Here is a 13,276-nt window from a genome sequence, read left to right on the forward strand (position 1 = left end):
CTACATTACTGAGCCCATTCGCACCTCCTGTGTGCTCCACACACGTTTCGCACTCTAGAAGGTCAATAATGGCACTCCATGTTGTACTCCAGTACTGTAAGAGCACTCGATTTGCAATTTTATTTCTCGATTTACAATTCATCGTAAGGGGTCTCGCCTGCAGTATTTACTTTGAGACCCCTTCCTGTATACAATTCCTTTTGTACTAACTTGCTTATCAATAAAATTGAATTGAACTGAATATTGTGTGCTCTTGAAGAATGTGTTGCTTCGCATTTTTTTTACCCGCAAGTAACACGTCGTTCTCTTATTCAATGACTTTGCATAATGAAACTGAGGAATCGCGAGATGCGCTTGGGGGGGGGGGGGGGGGGCGTTGCGTTTGCATTGTGACGTATACGTATAAGTAGACTGACGTTTACACCAAAGCTTGCTTGGAGCTTCTGACTGCTGTCACAGCAGGCAAAGTTCATTTTTGTCTTTGCTATCTATGACTTCATTGTTTGATAGCTTCTTGTAACCGACCCAGAGAATGACACCATAATGTAATGCACGAAATAATTTCGAAGCTAACGCAAGAAACCTAACAGCAACTTCACTGCCATGCCTGAATTCTGTCATTGGACTGCAGCTCTCGCTAATAACATATCGAGCATCAAACATCGTGCATAAGAACTTTTCCTCTTTTGTTTTCTTTTTTTTTTAATACGGCTAAAGATGTCTGTGTCCTTCTGGGCTTACAAATGTAGCGAAATAATTTGGTATTGTACCCAATACCTTATGCAGCGGTGACACTCAAGGTTATCCTAATCAGTCCTGCTGGATACCGCAAATTGAACGAAGTATCATGAATCAGAAAAATTATCTTCCACTCGAACGTAGCACGATTGCTGCAGAGAAAACCTAATTCGGGTTTCTAAGAAAAATCTGTCTTGGTTCGCGATTTTTCTCAACTGCGATAGCATTATCTTTCAGAAACCCATATGGGTTTCCTTTGAAGCTTTATACTAAATTTGGGTGGATGACAATATCTCATAAAAATTATGAACTGAAATTATCTTGCAAAGCTGTTACGAGACTTAGTAGCAAAATATAAGAACCTGCTTTTTTTCAGCTTTTCTGACATTCACAGCGCTTTAGTTGGATACACAAAATAAAATGAACCGGACAGCCACCCGCCCATTCTTTGTCTTGCTGAGCTGGCGGGTACTCTTTCTAGGTCGCCTTACCACGTTACGCTGTCGTGTAAGACGTGAATGAAAATCAGCAATTGCTCAAGCTTTCAAGTGTTATTTTATGTTTCCCTGACCGTGTTTAAACACCAAACACACACACGCACACACACGTACACGCAACCATACACACAGACACACACGCACACACAAACACACGCACGCAGACACATGACCCGCCCTGGTGGCTTAGCGGCTATGGCGTTGCGCTGCTAAGCATCAGGTTGCGGGATAAAACCCCGACTGCGGCGGCAGCATTTTGATGGGAGCGAAATGCAAAAAACGCACGTGTGCCGTGTATTGGGTGCGCGGTAAAGATCCCAATTGCCGCTTCAACTGAGAACTGTAAAATGTCCGAGCTACTTCACGTACATATATCTATATAACAAACATCAATTTGTCCAGAGTTATCAAATCTAAATTTAGGTAATTTAGGTGCCGAAGTCACGACCTGGCGCCGGAGGGAGCCCCGCTTGATGCCGACCACCTGGTGTTCTTTAATGCACATCCATATCTAAGTACGTAAGCATTTCTGCATTTCAACCCATCAAAATGCGGCCACCGTGGTCGGGTTCGAAACCGTGACCTTGTGCTTAGCAGTGCAACATCAAAGCGCAAGTTGCCGCGGCGGGTATATTGTTTAAAGTAGCAAGCTGCTTTCGAAAGTGCTACAAAATGATGCCGCAGTCTTTTTTAACTAGTATAAGTTGCATTCTGTTCTGCCAGTTGTACAGTTGTACGTGTTACGACAACCACTTTGAAACACATATTCTGTCCCTAAAGGCTGATGCGTCATTTGACCGCAACATAACCTTCGCCCTCCAAGCCTGGTCCTCTTCTCTGTTGCTAAGTTTAAAACTTCATCAGTACATATCAATTACTCATTATTTCATCAGCATGCACTGTGTTCACAGGTAACATGTAGTGTATATGTATGCTCAAATGTCTTTGACACCCAATGTTGCGCGCATGAGTGTACTAACCTGCCACGGTGGTTCAAGTTCGACGTTACGCTGCTAAGCACGAGGTCGCGGGTGCGGTACGCGATGAAGAAGGGCACATTCCGATGTAGGAACGCAAGAACAGTCATGTATCGAGCTTTTGGTGAACGTTAAGGAACCCCAGGTGGTCAAAATGTGTCCGTAGTGCTCCACTACGGCTTCCCTCATAGCCCGCTGCGCATTTTGAGGACGTTAAATGTCCCTTATCAAAGGAAGCCATGCACTGAAATGAGAGAAAAAAATAACATATAGTAAAAAATAAAATCCTTTCCTTTTCCTAAGTTCTCTACCTCTAGATTTTTCTCATCGAAATGCGATACCTGCATTATAATGATATTCAAAACCTTCCAGTGCCCAAAACTACCCGTGCCATGTATAACACGTCATAATTGGAAAACTGATATAACAGAAGTCTCGGATAATTTCCCAGACGGGTGGCTTAATATATATGTTCAAATACACTGGGTAAACTGCACACGCACGGCCTGTTTCAACGCTCCGATATTTGATCGCTGTATTCTGTTCCCCGATCTGCAAAAAAGAGCCAGCGCAGTGAGTAAGCCTGTTATGTTTGTTTGTTCGCGCTATACGCCAGGAGCAAATACACGTGTCTACCTGTTTTATTTTTCACGAGGCAGTCTGAAGCCTTCCATGTTTCTAACATCTAAAGTGATTTTCTGCGTTCACCGGCCTTGCAATAACCGAGACAGAAATAGATTGCCCCTCCTCCCCCCCCCCCCCCCGTCCCCCCTCCACACACACTTTTCACGAAGAGAACGTAGCGAAACAGATTCCATGAGGTACCACCGAAAGCAAAGAGAGTTTTGAAAGCGAGAATGGAAGTGTAAGAGACAACAGAGCTGCGACTTCAATTTCTTCAGAATAACTGTTTCTTTATTCGGCTTTTGATTACTACTGCATCCTCCTCTGAAAAAAAAATGAAGCCCCATAAGCTAAGCGCGAACTTCTAGTCTAGTATAGTATTAAGAAGCTTAAGGAGTCTGTCGAGACGGCGGCAGATTAGAAAGGCGCGAAGATGAGACGAAGTACTGATAAAATATAAATGGCTATAGCAAGCAGAGCGAGGAGCCAGCGGCTATAGTTCTCGCATCTTCGGCGCCTCTGCTTGCGCCGCTCAAACGACAAGCTTCCTGCGTATGACAATGATAAGAGAACACAAACGCGCGTGCTTCGACTGTAAGGTTCTTCCAATTGGTGAAGGTTATAGCCTCTTTAGGCAGGCACCTACATGTGGAGGCTTAGCGCTTGAGATTATGAGCTCACATATATAGTTAGGCACATGAGGTTACGCCCTGGAGCGAACAATGTATGAAGGTCGTACGCACGCACATAACAAGAGACTACGAAACACAGTTGATGTTTGACGATGACTGCACTTTATAATTTTGACAAAAGGACGTCAGCGCGCGTTCGCGCGTTTGATAAAGGAGACGGTTAGCTGCAGGAGATGTGCGGTTGTAAAGTTTGAGGTGCCATTGAAAAGGTAATGCAAAATGCAGAACAATATGGAAGACTTTAGATATTGTCATAACAGAAGTCGTGAATGCTGAAACAATTTCAGTCATACAAACAGCGAGGTAACATATTACAGAGAAGGTGTTAGTTCAACAACGAACGCTCAAAATCCTTATATGCCGGATTCCACGGTTTTATGCATGCGTAAAAAGGATCTAAACGACTCAAAAGGTTTACATTTTGGGGAAATATGGGATAATCTGCTAGCAAATTTTGAAGTGTGTGTATTATTTAGGCATTAAATTATTATGGCTAAACCCTCGTTTCAACCTGTTTTGATGTGTCGTAAGAAACGCTTAGAAAAATTTTCCTGCTTCACTTGAAGTACCGCAGTGTGGCAGTGAGTATTGTTTAAAGTAAATGGGGGACACCTTATGTGGAAGGTGAACTGAAAGTTGAAAGTGTGCAAGTAGTTTTCAGCATTTTGAAAATAATTATGAATATTCATCGCCCCCGAAATTGTATGCGTTATACGAGGCATGTAGTTGCTTTTTAACGGACTCCTCGGTGAACTATGTGAGGCACACTTATATTTCGTTGAAGTAGGAAGCATATCGTTGGTGAGCAGCGATAAATAAATATGCATTCTGTGTAGGTTAATTCCACATTTCGTATAAATTTACTTATTCAGGGGTTCCAGAGTGTCATACTTCTGTTATTCGCAAGGAACTGTAGAAGGCACCGATTGAAATTCGGCTAATATGAGGCACATTTTAAATCTTACGTGTGTCGCAAGTTTCAATTACAGCATAGTGGATATATCGGCTTGTTGATTCATGGCCTTCGGGTTGCATAGCGCAGACGGAACGACCCGCTTCTACAAGATTCGCAATGAGCCGTCCAGCAGGCTCGCGCAGCGGCCGCCAGGTCCTCCCTGTCGGTCCCTACGTGGGAGATGCCCACTGCGTGCTGACGTGCGTCCTGCAGGACCTTTATTAAAGTTTGTCCAATCCAATTCAAGACGACACACAAAGCGCAAGCTACTAAAAAAAGTTTGATTTTCCAGAGCACAATTAGATACGCTTGCGCAAAGCCACCACGCATGCGCATACAATTACCTCCAAAGAAAAACAAGTTCCTTATGTTAGGAACCATTGTCCAGGGCATGCAGCATTGTATGCTTCGTGCATGGCAAGATTACAAGAGAAATCATTGAGGCAGAAAGTATGTTGAGATTAGGTCCTTAGTGCTGAGCATCCCGTCTGTTAACCTTTCCGATAAGGAACCATTTTTTTCTTAAGTTGTAATTATTTGCGCATGCGTGGTGGCTTTGTGCAAGCGTATAAAATTACGCTCTGGAAAAATCAACCTTTGTTGGTTGATTGCGCTTCTTCTTTCGTGTTGTCCTTCTCTTTTGTGGTCGTTCCATCTGCGCTATACATCTCGAAGTTCCATTATAAGAGTTGCAAGTAATTACTTAACGCTGATTTTTTTTATAACGGTATGCGTTATACGAGGTTCATAATTGGTATCTAAGGCATCTTTTGTGAAATAAGCAAGGTACCTTGTTTATATTTGGAGAATGTAAGAGGAACGTTATGGGTAATGCGCAGGCGAAGTTCAACGGGTGTGGATTAATGGCGACCTTTGCAAAAAATTACGTATGGAAGTGCTCTGGAGCGGTAAGAAAGTGTTTTACGAGCAGCTCAATATCTTACCTCCTGCTGTAGCATAATTTCAAACGGCACGGAGATCAAATTGAGCCAACATGGGGAGAGCACTTCGGCAAAGTTGTGTGCGATGTCAAATGCGAGTTGATCAAATTATCTTGAAAAAAAGAATACCTTCGTAAAGGGCTTGAAAGCGTTATATGACTATTTTAGGCCGTTTCCCAGTGTAGTGAGGGAAGTCTAAGTTACCTTCGTAAAGGGCTTGAAAGCGTTATATGACTATTTTAGGCCGTTTCCCAGTGTAGTGAGGGAAGTCTAAGTTACAGCGTGTTTATATTTGGTATAAATAAGGGGTATGGTATGGGTAACGCTTGGAAAAAGTTCAGGGTACGTGGTTCAATTGCAGAATTTGCAACAAATTGCGTAATCAAGTGCTCCGCAGCATCATGAGAGAGTTTTGTGAGTGGTGCAAAATTTATCACGCAACCTTGGGATAACTGCAACTGCCGCCGAGATCAAACTTATCGTCTCTATATCAGGATAATGCGGTAGAACTCTACGTAACACCAACTTTATATTTGGTTGTGATGGGAGGCATCTTAACTGTAATGTGTAGCAAACGCCCAACCTTCAAATTCGTGTTAGTTAAATGTGTGCGAGTCAAATACAGCCTTCCCAAAAAATTTTCCAGTGATTTTTTCGAAAATATCGTACGGCCGTTATGAGCTATGTTTCCAAATGTCCCGAGAAAACTCTGCGTTTCACTAAGTTTACATTTGGTGTAAATGTGGGTCAAGCTAGGTTTAATTCTTGCCGAAACTTCACCGCTTCTAGCCTAATTGAAAGCATTGGAAATGTTTACTCAACCGTCGTCTCTTTGTTTTTTGCGTTATACGACGCTTGAAGGAAGTTTCTGTGGCGTCCTTAGTGAATTATTCAAGGCACTTTGTTTTAACTTGTTTAAAGTTAGGGGTAAATTATGAGAAATGTGGTGGCGAAGTTCAAAGTGTGTGACCTAATTACGGCTTCAGCAGTAAATCATGCATACAGCAATGTGGACCTTTAGAGATGTGTTGCGCTAAGAAGGGAGAATTTATCCCGCTGCCCTGGAAGCAATGTGGGCGATACCGAGATATAATTTTGCGAAAATACGCGAAACATTATTATAGATGATTTGCAAGATAAAATATCTGTCGTCGAATAACTGCTTGTCGAAAAAATTTCCTAATAGACGCGCGAAAGCGTTACTGATTTGCATGGTTTCAAACGGGCCCATCACAAGTGGGCAACCTTAAGTGCCATTTAATTTAAGCACCTGAACTTCTTACAGTTGCTCCAAAGGAACAGCTTCGCTGGTAATTTCGTTAATTCTGCAAGGTCGCATAAGCTTAACATTTTTTTATGACCGCAAGTTTATGTCTCTGACCGTAAGTATCTATAGCCTATAGCGAGAAAGTGACCAGACACTAAAATATTAATTTAACCGGGATGGTGATACCACAAACACATTAACATTGCCTTTTTTGCGCTGAGTACTAAAGAAGAACACATTGGTTTAGCTTTACCTACGTTATCAAAAATTACTTCACAAAGGTAGCTTGACCTGGCTGGATTCATCGAAGCTGTACAACACACGGTTTTCCGCTATATTCCGCACATTTCATAGTATAAAATTCATCTACTTCCGCAATATCGTGAAACCATGGCAAGGGGCGCCGGTCAATCACTCACACAACATTCACGTATTGAGCAAGGGATTGGAGCCGCAGTGCAGTCTTGGTGAAGTTTCTCAGCTGACGTCAAAACATATAAGGTGCCACTCAAGCTCCCCGGCGCTGCACCACCAATAGCTCCAATGACGCCTTCATTGACGTGAGCACTGATACAGGCGCTGTCTACTGCACTCATGTCACAATGCCAAAAACTGTGGTTTAGACAGCTGTGGTACATAATGGGATGTGCAAACGGAACCAGACTTCGCTTGTTTCTATGGTAACTCTCGTGCCCAATTATATATATATATGTATATATATATATATATATATATATATATATATATATATATATATATATATATATATATATGTACTAACGTCTCACGAATGGGCACCGTGAAAGAGGCCTGCATCGCCAAACGTGTACGTCATTATTCAGATTGTTATCATTGTCAAGCGACACAAGGGTCCTTCGGTCCTGTGATCGATAAAGGCCTCCAGTACGACCATGGCAGCCGCAAAAGAAAATGCAGAAAGTGAAAGGCGGAAATAGAAAAAACAATGGAAAGTCTTGCCCGGAAGGCTCATGACATCCGGACATCGAAGATAACGCCATAATATGAGGACTACAATCAGGAAGTCAAGATAGAAGGCATCTCGATGTTTGCAATAAGAGAGTGACGGCTATTTAGATGGAAAAAACAGAGGTGCCTGGACCCAGCATTTTAAGTTTGCGTTTCGCTACACTCGTTTACGTTTTCACTCGAGTGCTTCGATTGAAGCATTGGTTTTGTTTGTTTATAGACATAACCTAACCAATGAATATTTACTAACTATAACAAGAGAATGAGAAAGAAACAGAAGCGAGGAATTCATTACAACAAAACTTGTCATAAAGTCAGCAGTCTAGCGCAAGCTGTAAGCATATTTGTCAATCACAGGACGCAGCTAAGAGAAACTTTGGTTATTTGTTCGAGACGCTGTTTAAAAGCTGTATACATTGAGCAAGTTAAAACATTCAATGATGCACAGCTTCAGGGCAGGTATTCACAAAAACGTGCTCACAGTTAAGCTGTTCTTAAGAGCAGGGGCCAACCAACCGTGAGTAGGACATATTAATAGCGAAGGCAACTGTTCGATGGTAAACAGAGTATACGCAATGCTTCGTGAATTCGGTCCCAGTCTCGCAATTGCAACATGCTCATCCGAAAGTGAATAATTAAACGGGGTAATAATGAACTTTTCAATAAGCTACCAGAACGTGGCCATCTTCCGCGCGAGTATTGTCCATCTCTTCAGGTAATCCATCTGAACAAACCTAATTCTGCTTGATGCTCTATGTGACTTTTAGAACTTATGTTCAAACAACGAAAAAATAATAAACGCCCGGTACGTAGCTCTTATACATAACATTTTTTGTGCAGTGAGTGCAATGACAGTAACACAAAGATGCAAGTTATCTGGTGTTAATGAACAATAAGTGGCATTCGAGAAATTCCAATTTGCTCCCTTCGGAACCACGGCCCACCTGCAGCTATAGTAGGAGTTAGACCAATTTAGCAGTCATAATGCCATTTTCGCTTGATCCCAAATTTTATGACGCACTGTGTAAACTACATAATAAATAGACTCGGACAACCTTTAAATAATCCAAGGTGACGCACCGCTTTCGACCACTTATGACTGGAAATTCAGATGCTACAGAGCCTCGTCCGTGATAATAATCAGCATCGTTATTTTATTTTCATTACCTCAAGTCACAATATGTTCGTGACTAGCACTCGTAGAATTGCCTCAGAGCGAAATAAACAAGCCTTGATGATACAGGGCTGTGTACGTATACACCGACACCACGATAATTAAAATACATTCATCTTGTGCGCGCTTAAGGACCCAGAGAATGTTTGGCTGAATTCTTTGAAGATTGTTTCTGTGCGTAAGGTAACCAGGCCGCACCCTCATGCACACCCGGACATTTTGGACATTGGCCCTGCGGCCATCTGTCAGACTTCATCGTAATGCACCAGAATATGAACAACTTTCAGTTGGCAACGTTCAGAGGGTAGGACCATCTAATCACATGCGTATTTATGGCTCTTTCTCGTAACTTTCCTGTTGCGGTATTGAAAAGTTTTAATCCTGACCAATACATTGTTTTAACGCAGGAAAGACATCACCACTAACTGCCGTTAATACGCACGCTAATGAAAGGGCATGTCGTCGCGACGTTGTTAAATGAAAGGTGTATGAATTCGGGTGCCCTTATGAATCATAACTTTTGAATACTAAAAAATATGTAGATTTTGGGGTGGCACTTGCCAAAAGCGCGACATGGTTATGTGATTATGAGACATGCCGCAGTGCGTGACTCGCGATTAATTTTGACCACCTGGTGCACCCAATGTACGGTACACGGGCCTTCTTGAATTTCGCCCATTGAAATGCGGCCGCCGTGGTCAGGTTTGCATGCCGCTCCCTCAAGCTTCGCAGCGCAAACTCCAAGCCACTACGCCACTAGGCGAGTTTTCGGAAAATGCTGCCCATTGAGTTACGTATCTGCACTTCAGGAAAGTTCTACAGATAGCCGTAAGAATAATATACGAAATTTCTGGACATGAACCCATGTAATGTGCAAGAATCAATGAAAAACGAGAAGAATCGCTACGAATGAAGCTCCCTCACAAGCCTTTTTGGGTAGTAGCAGGTTATGCATCGTCTCGTTTTTTTTGTTTTTTTTTTGTGTTAAATGTTCTGATACATGCTGATGCGTTCAATGTGTTTAAGTTAAAAACAGAATGAACGTCCCGCAATAAAAACAATATCAAAATTTTGAAACATCTCTAAAAATTTCTTCACGGTGACGGACCAATCTATTGTTCTTGAATGTGTTGTCTGTAAAAGGAATCGGCATTGATTTTGTAGAAATTAATATTTCTCAAGAGGCTTGCGGCAGTCTTACATTTACCTTCCTGTATACCTGTTAACACTACAGCACTTTTTGTAAGGTTTGCGAGTTTGTGCTCGTACAAATTTATGAATGTTGCATCAAGGTTTACAACTTCTGTACTCAGAAGGGTTTATTATTTATTTATTTATTTATTTATTTATTTATTTATTTATTTATTTATCACAGTACCCACAGTGCCAGTTTGGCATTACATTGGGGGGGGGGGGGGGGGGGGAGAAGTACATATATCATTGACAAATAAAAGCAGTTAATATAGAATACATCAAGAGAAAAAATTACAGTTTGTTAAAAAGATTTTGAAAGATGGGGCATTGCTCCATTGCAAGAAATTCACGCAGAAAAGCAATTGTGTTGTTATCTTGTTGCAGCACAAGGTGCCGCATGCTATAAGAGTACTTGCTTCAAGTTTGTTACGACAAATTCCTAAAGCAATTCAATCCAGCAACAGAAAGGCCGCTGAAAAAATTTCACTGTGATCTGAAAACATCGCGTAGATTGTCGGTCTTAACTGCCCCCCTGATTGTGTGCTGCACATTAATTAAAATTATGGGTAATGAAGTGCGTATGTATTCGAAGAATGGAGCGTGATCCAGCCAAAATTTTAATGCATGTTTAAAAGGCTGCCCAAAAGAGAGGCATTCTTATGAAGGACTGGCAAATATTAGCCAGCAGTTATCTACCACGAGCCTTGGCTCAGAACCCGGTGTTCGTGCGCAACAATCGGAGCTATCCGGCAGAATAAACATTCGTAATAGTCATTACATCAATCTGCCTATCATTCTGTCTGACTCGAAACTGTAATGACCCTTTTTACTTCTTACCAATTCAAAAAAAAAGTTATAGTTGACAGCTACAAATACTGAATTCGCGAATCGAATATGTATGGAGACCATCGTTATTCGAAAATTTGAATTTATTCGCAGATCTCTAGATAATAGAGATAGCCAAGTGGTTAGTACTTACTTCGCACTTCCCATATTTCTTTTCGGGAAACAAATACGATGATAGCCGGTGCCGATTTTAGTTACAGGTGTGCAAGGGTTGGTGAAGTCTATATGCGTTGTTCCGCTAATGCAGACGCCCTTAATTGGTTATAGTGATTTGCCTTGCCGCGATTATTCCTGGTAAGTAATTATAGATTTGTTTGCGAGATTTATCATCACGAAACGACACTTCTGTGATCACAGATGCCGTGGTCGAGGGACTCAAAATGATTTTGTCCATCTGAGGTTATTAAACCTTCACCCGATAATCTGAACGCGAGTCCTTCTGAAATGCTCTCCATCGGAATGCATCAAACCCGCGATTTTGTCTTGAGCAGCTGAGTGCCATTAACACTTCGCAACAGCAGAGGCAATCTCTTACACATAAGTATTTTATAGTTCCTTTTATTATACACGGCTTTGTGAACCCGGACGTTGACAGTTAAGTTCTTTTTAAAACTATATCGCATCTTTGAATATTTTAACAAGCGCGCTAAAACCCGAGCGTATAAGCAAGCCCTATAAAAAGCATGACAGCACGCCGGGACAATCAATCATGCCTGAACAATAATAAATTCGCAGACGACAGGTAAATGGCTGCCGTATGGAAACTTTCTACGCGGCGTTTTTATTGTTGCTGGATTTTGTCGGCTCAGTCGTTGCTCTATGCAGCTGTCGCTCCGGCTTATCTGGCGTTGCGTAAACTTTGTTCTTTAAGACGCTCCCCCACGTCACCAGTCCCTGTAGCGCAGTGGATAGCGCGTTGGACTTCTAATCCAAAGGTCCCGGGTTCGAATCCCGGCAGGGATGGCATTAATTTTTGGCTAGTGCCCGTTTTTTGCTCTGATCCGTAAATGTTTATGTTAGTGATACTCATGTTCTGGAGGTACTAAGGGGTGATTCGCTATTGCAATCCCGGCCTCGAGACGTGATCGTGGCACACATCTCGTCTATCCTCGCTGGAACTAATGTACTGCTTGCTTAGTACCTGAAGCTGCCATGCTTGGGATTATCAGGGTGTCCGAACTATCTTTAGCTAAAGTTTAATTCTTTCTTTAAAATAACAAAGGCAATTTTTAGTACACTACCAGGTATACAATAATATGACAATATATAAAAAAGTTAAAGCAATGTACTTCGTAATGATACTGATTTCAAAAACACAAGTTGGTGTATTCTTTTGCAACATGAACTTAACTAAAAAGTACAGGAAATGGGATAAATATAGCTGTTAGCATAAAATTAAAAAAATATATATATATATTCTGAAAAAAGCAAAATATTTTCGCTTCAACTTCCTACAGCCCTTGAAGATTTCATTCTTCTAACACACAAGTGACGTGTTCTAAAAAGCATCTTTTCTGCCTAGTGGAAAGGAAATCTTTCTACCAGGTGACACAAATATTCGGTGAAACGTCACGTTCTGATGGACTGGGGAGGGCAAGTGCCCATGATATGCGGTGCAAGATCTCCATATCAATCGGTGCAAGAAAATAGTCATGTACCCATCAAAGGAAAGAAAAGGGAACTCGCTGGCGAACAGCTGACAGATATTCAAGTTGCTTTTGTGGGTCTCCATCGTTTCATTTAAAATCCCAAGCCCTGAAGTCGTCCTCCGACTCGAGCGAGACGTTCGCCAGCCAGTGGCAGTGTTCAGTGGCAGTGGTAAGGCACGCCTTTACGTATTCAGACAACCACCCGGTGACAGCTTGTAGCTGTGTTTGTGCCATAGTTAGAACAGATGTGAATCAATGAAAAGCTGTCCACCGCTTTCTTAATGAGAAAAAATGGCAATATTTTTAACTGTCTCAAAATATGTTATTGAATATATATGATCACTGTTTTAATAACGTCGACTACACCAAAAGAAAGATAAAGAAATATATGTTCGAAACAAAAAAGGAAAATAAATAAATATGTTAGGGTGTAATGTCGAATATAATTTTGTCAGTCTTAACTTATAGGGAATGCTTGCAATCTTACACTGACAAGATACAGCGGGGGAAAAAAACACTCCAGGAGGAAGCGATGAAACGTATTTTTCTGGCCATAGTATGGGGCGAATCACGTATTTTTTTTTGTACTCCGCTCGATTGCACAATTACTGTAGATTACTTAACGAACATCGCAAGTAATAAATTCAGGACAAACATTTCGAAGAATAAGTTGTGGAGTGCGCCAGGAAACATGCAATTCAGGATCGTCTGACTTCCTACGTATTACGTATTCAT

General features: G+C 41.6%; 1 non-coding gene across 1 annotated transcript; it reads left to right on the forward strand.

The window, feature by feature from the left end:
* Positions 1-11,782: 11,782 nt before the first annotated feature.
* Positions 11,783-11,855, forward strand: TRNAR-UCU (transfer RNA arginine (anticodon UCU)). The gene has a single exon. It is a non-coding gene; the product is annotated as a tRNA-Arg (tRNA).
* Positions 11,856-13,276: the final 1,421 nt, after the last annotated feature.

Source organism: Dermacentor andersoni, chromosome 4 (assembly GCF_023375885.2).
Source record: "Dermacentor andersoni chromosome 4, qqDerAnde1_hic_scaffold, whole genome shotgun sequence".
NCBI classification, from domain to species: domain Eukaryota; kingdom Metazoa; phylum Arthropoda; class Arachnida; order Ixodida; family Ixodidae; genus Dermacentor; species Dermacentor andersoni.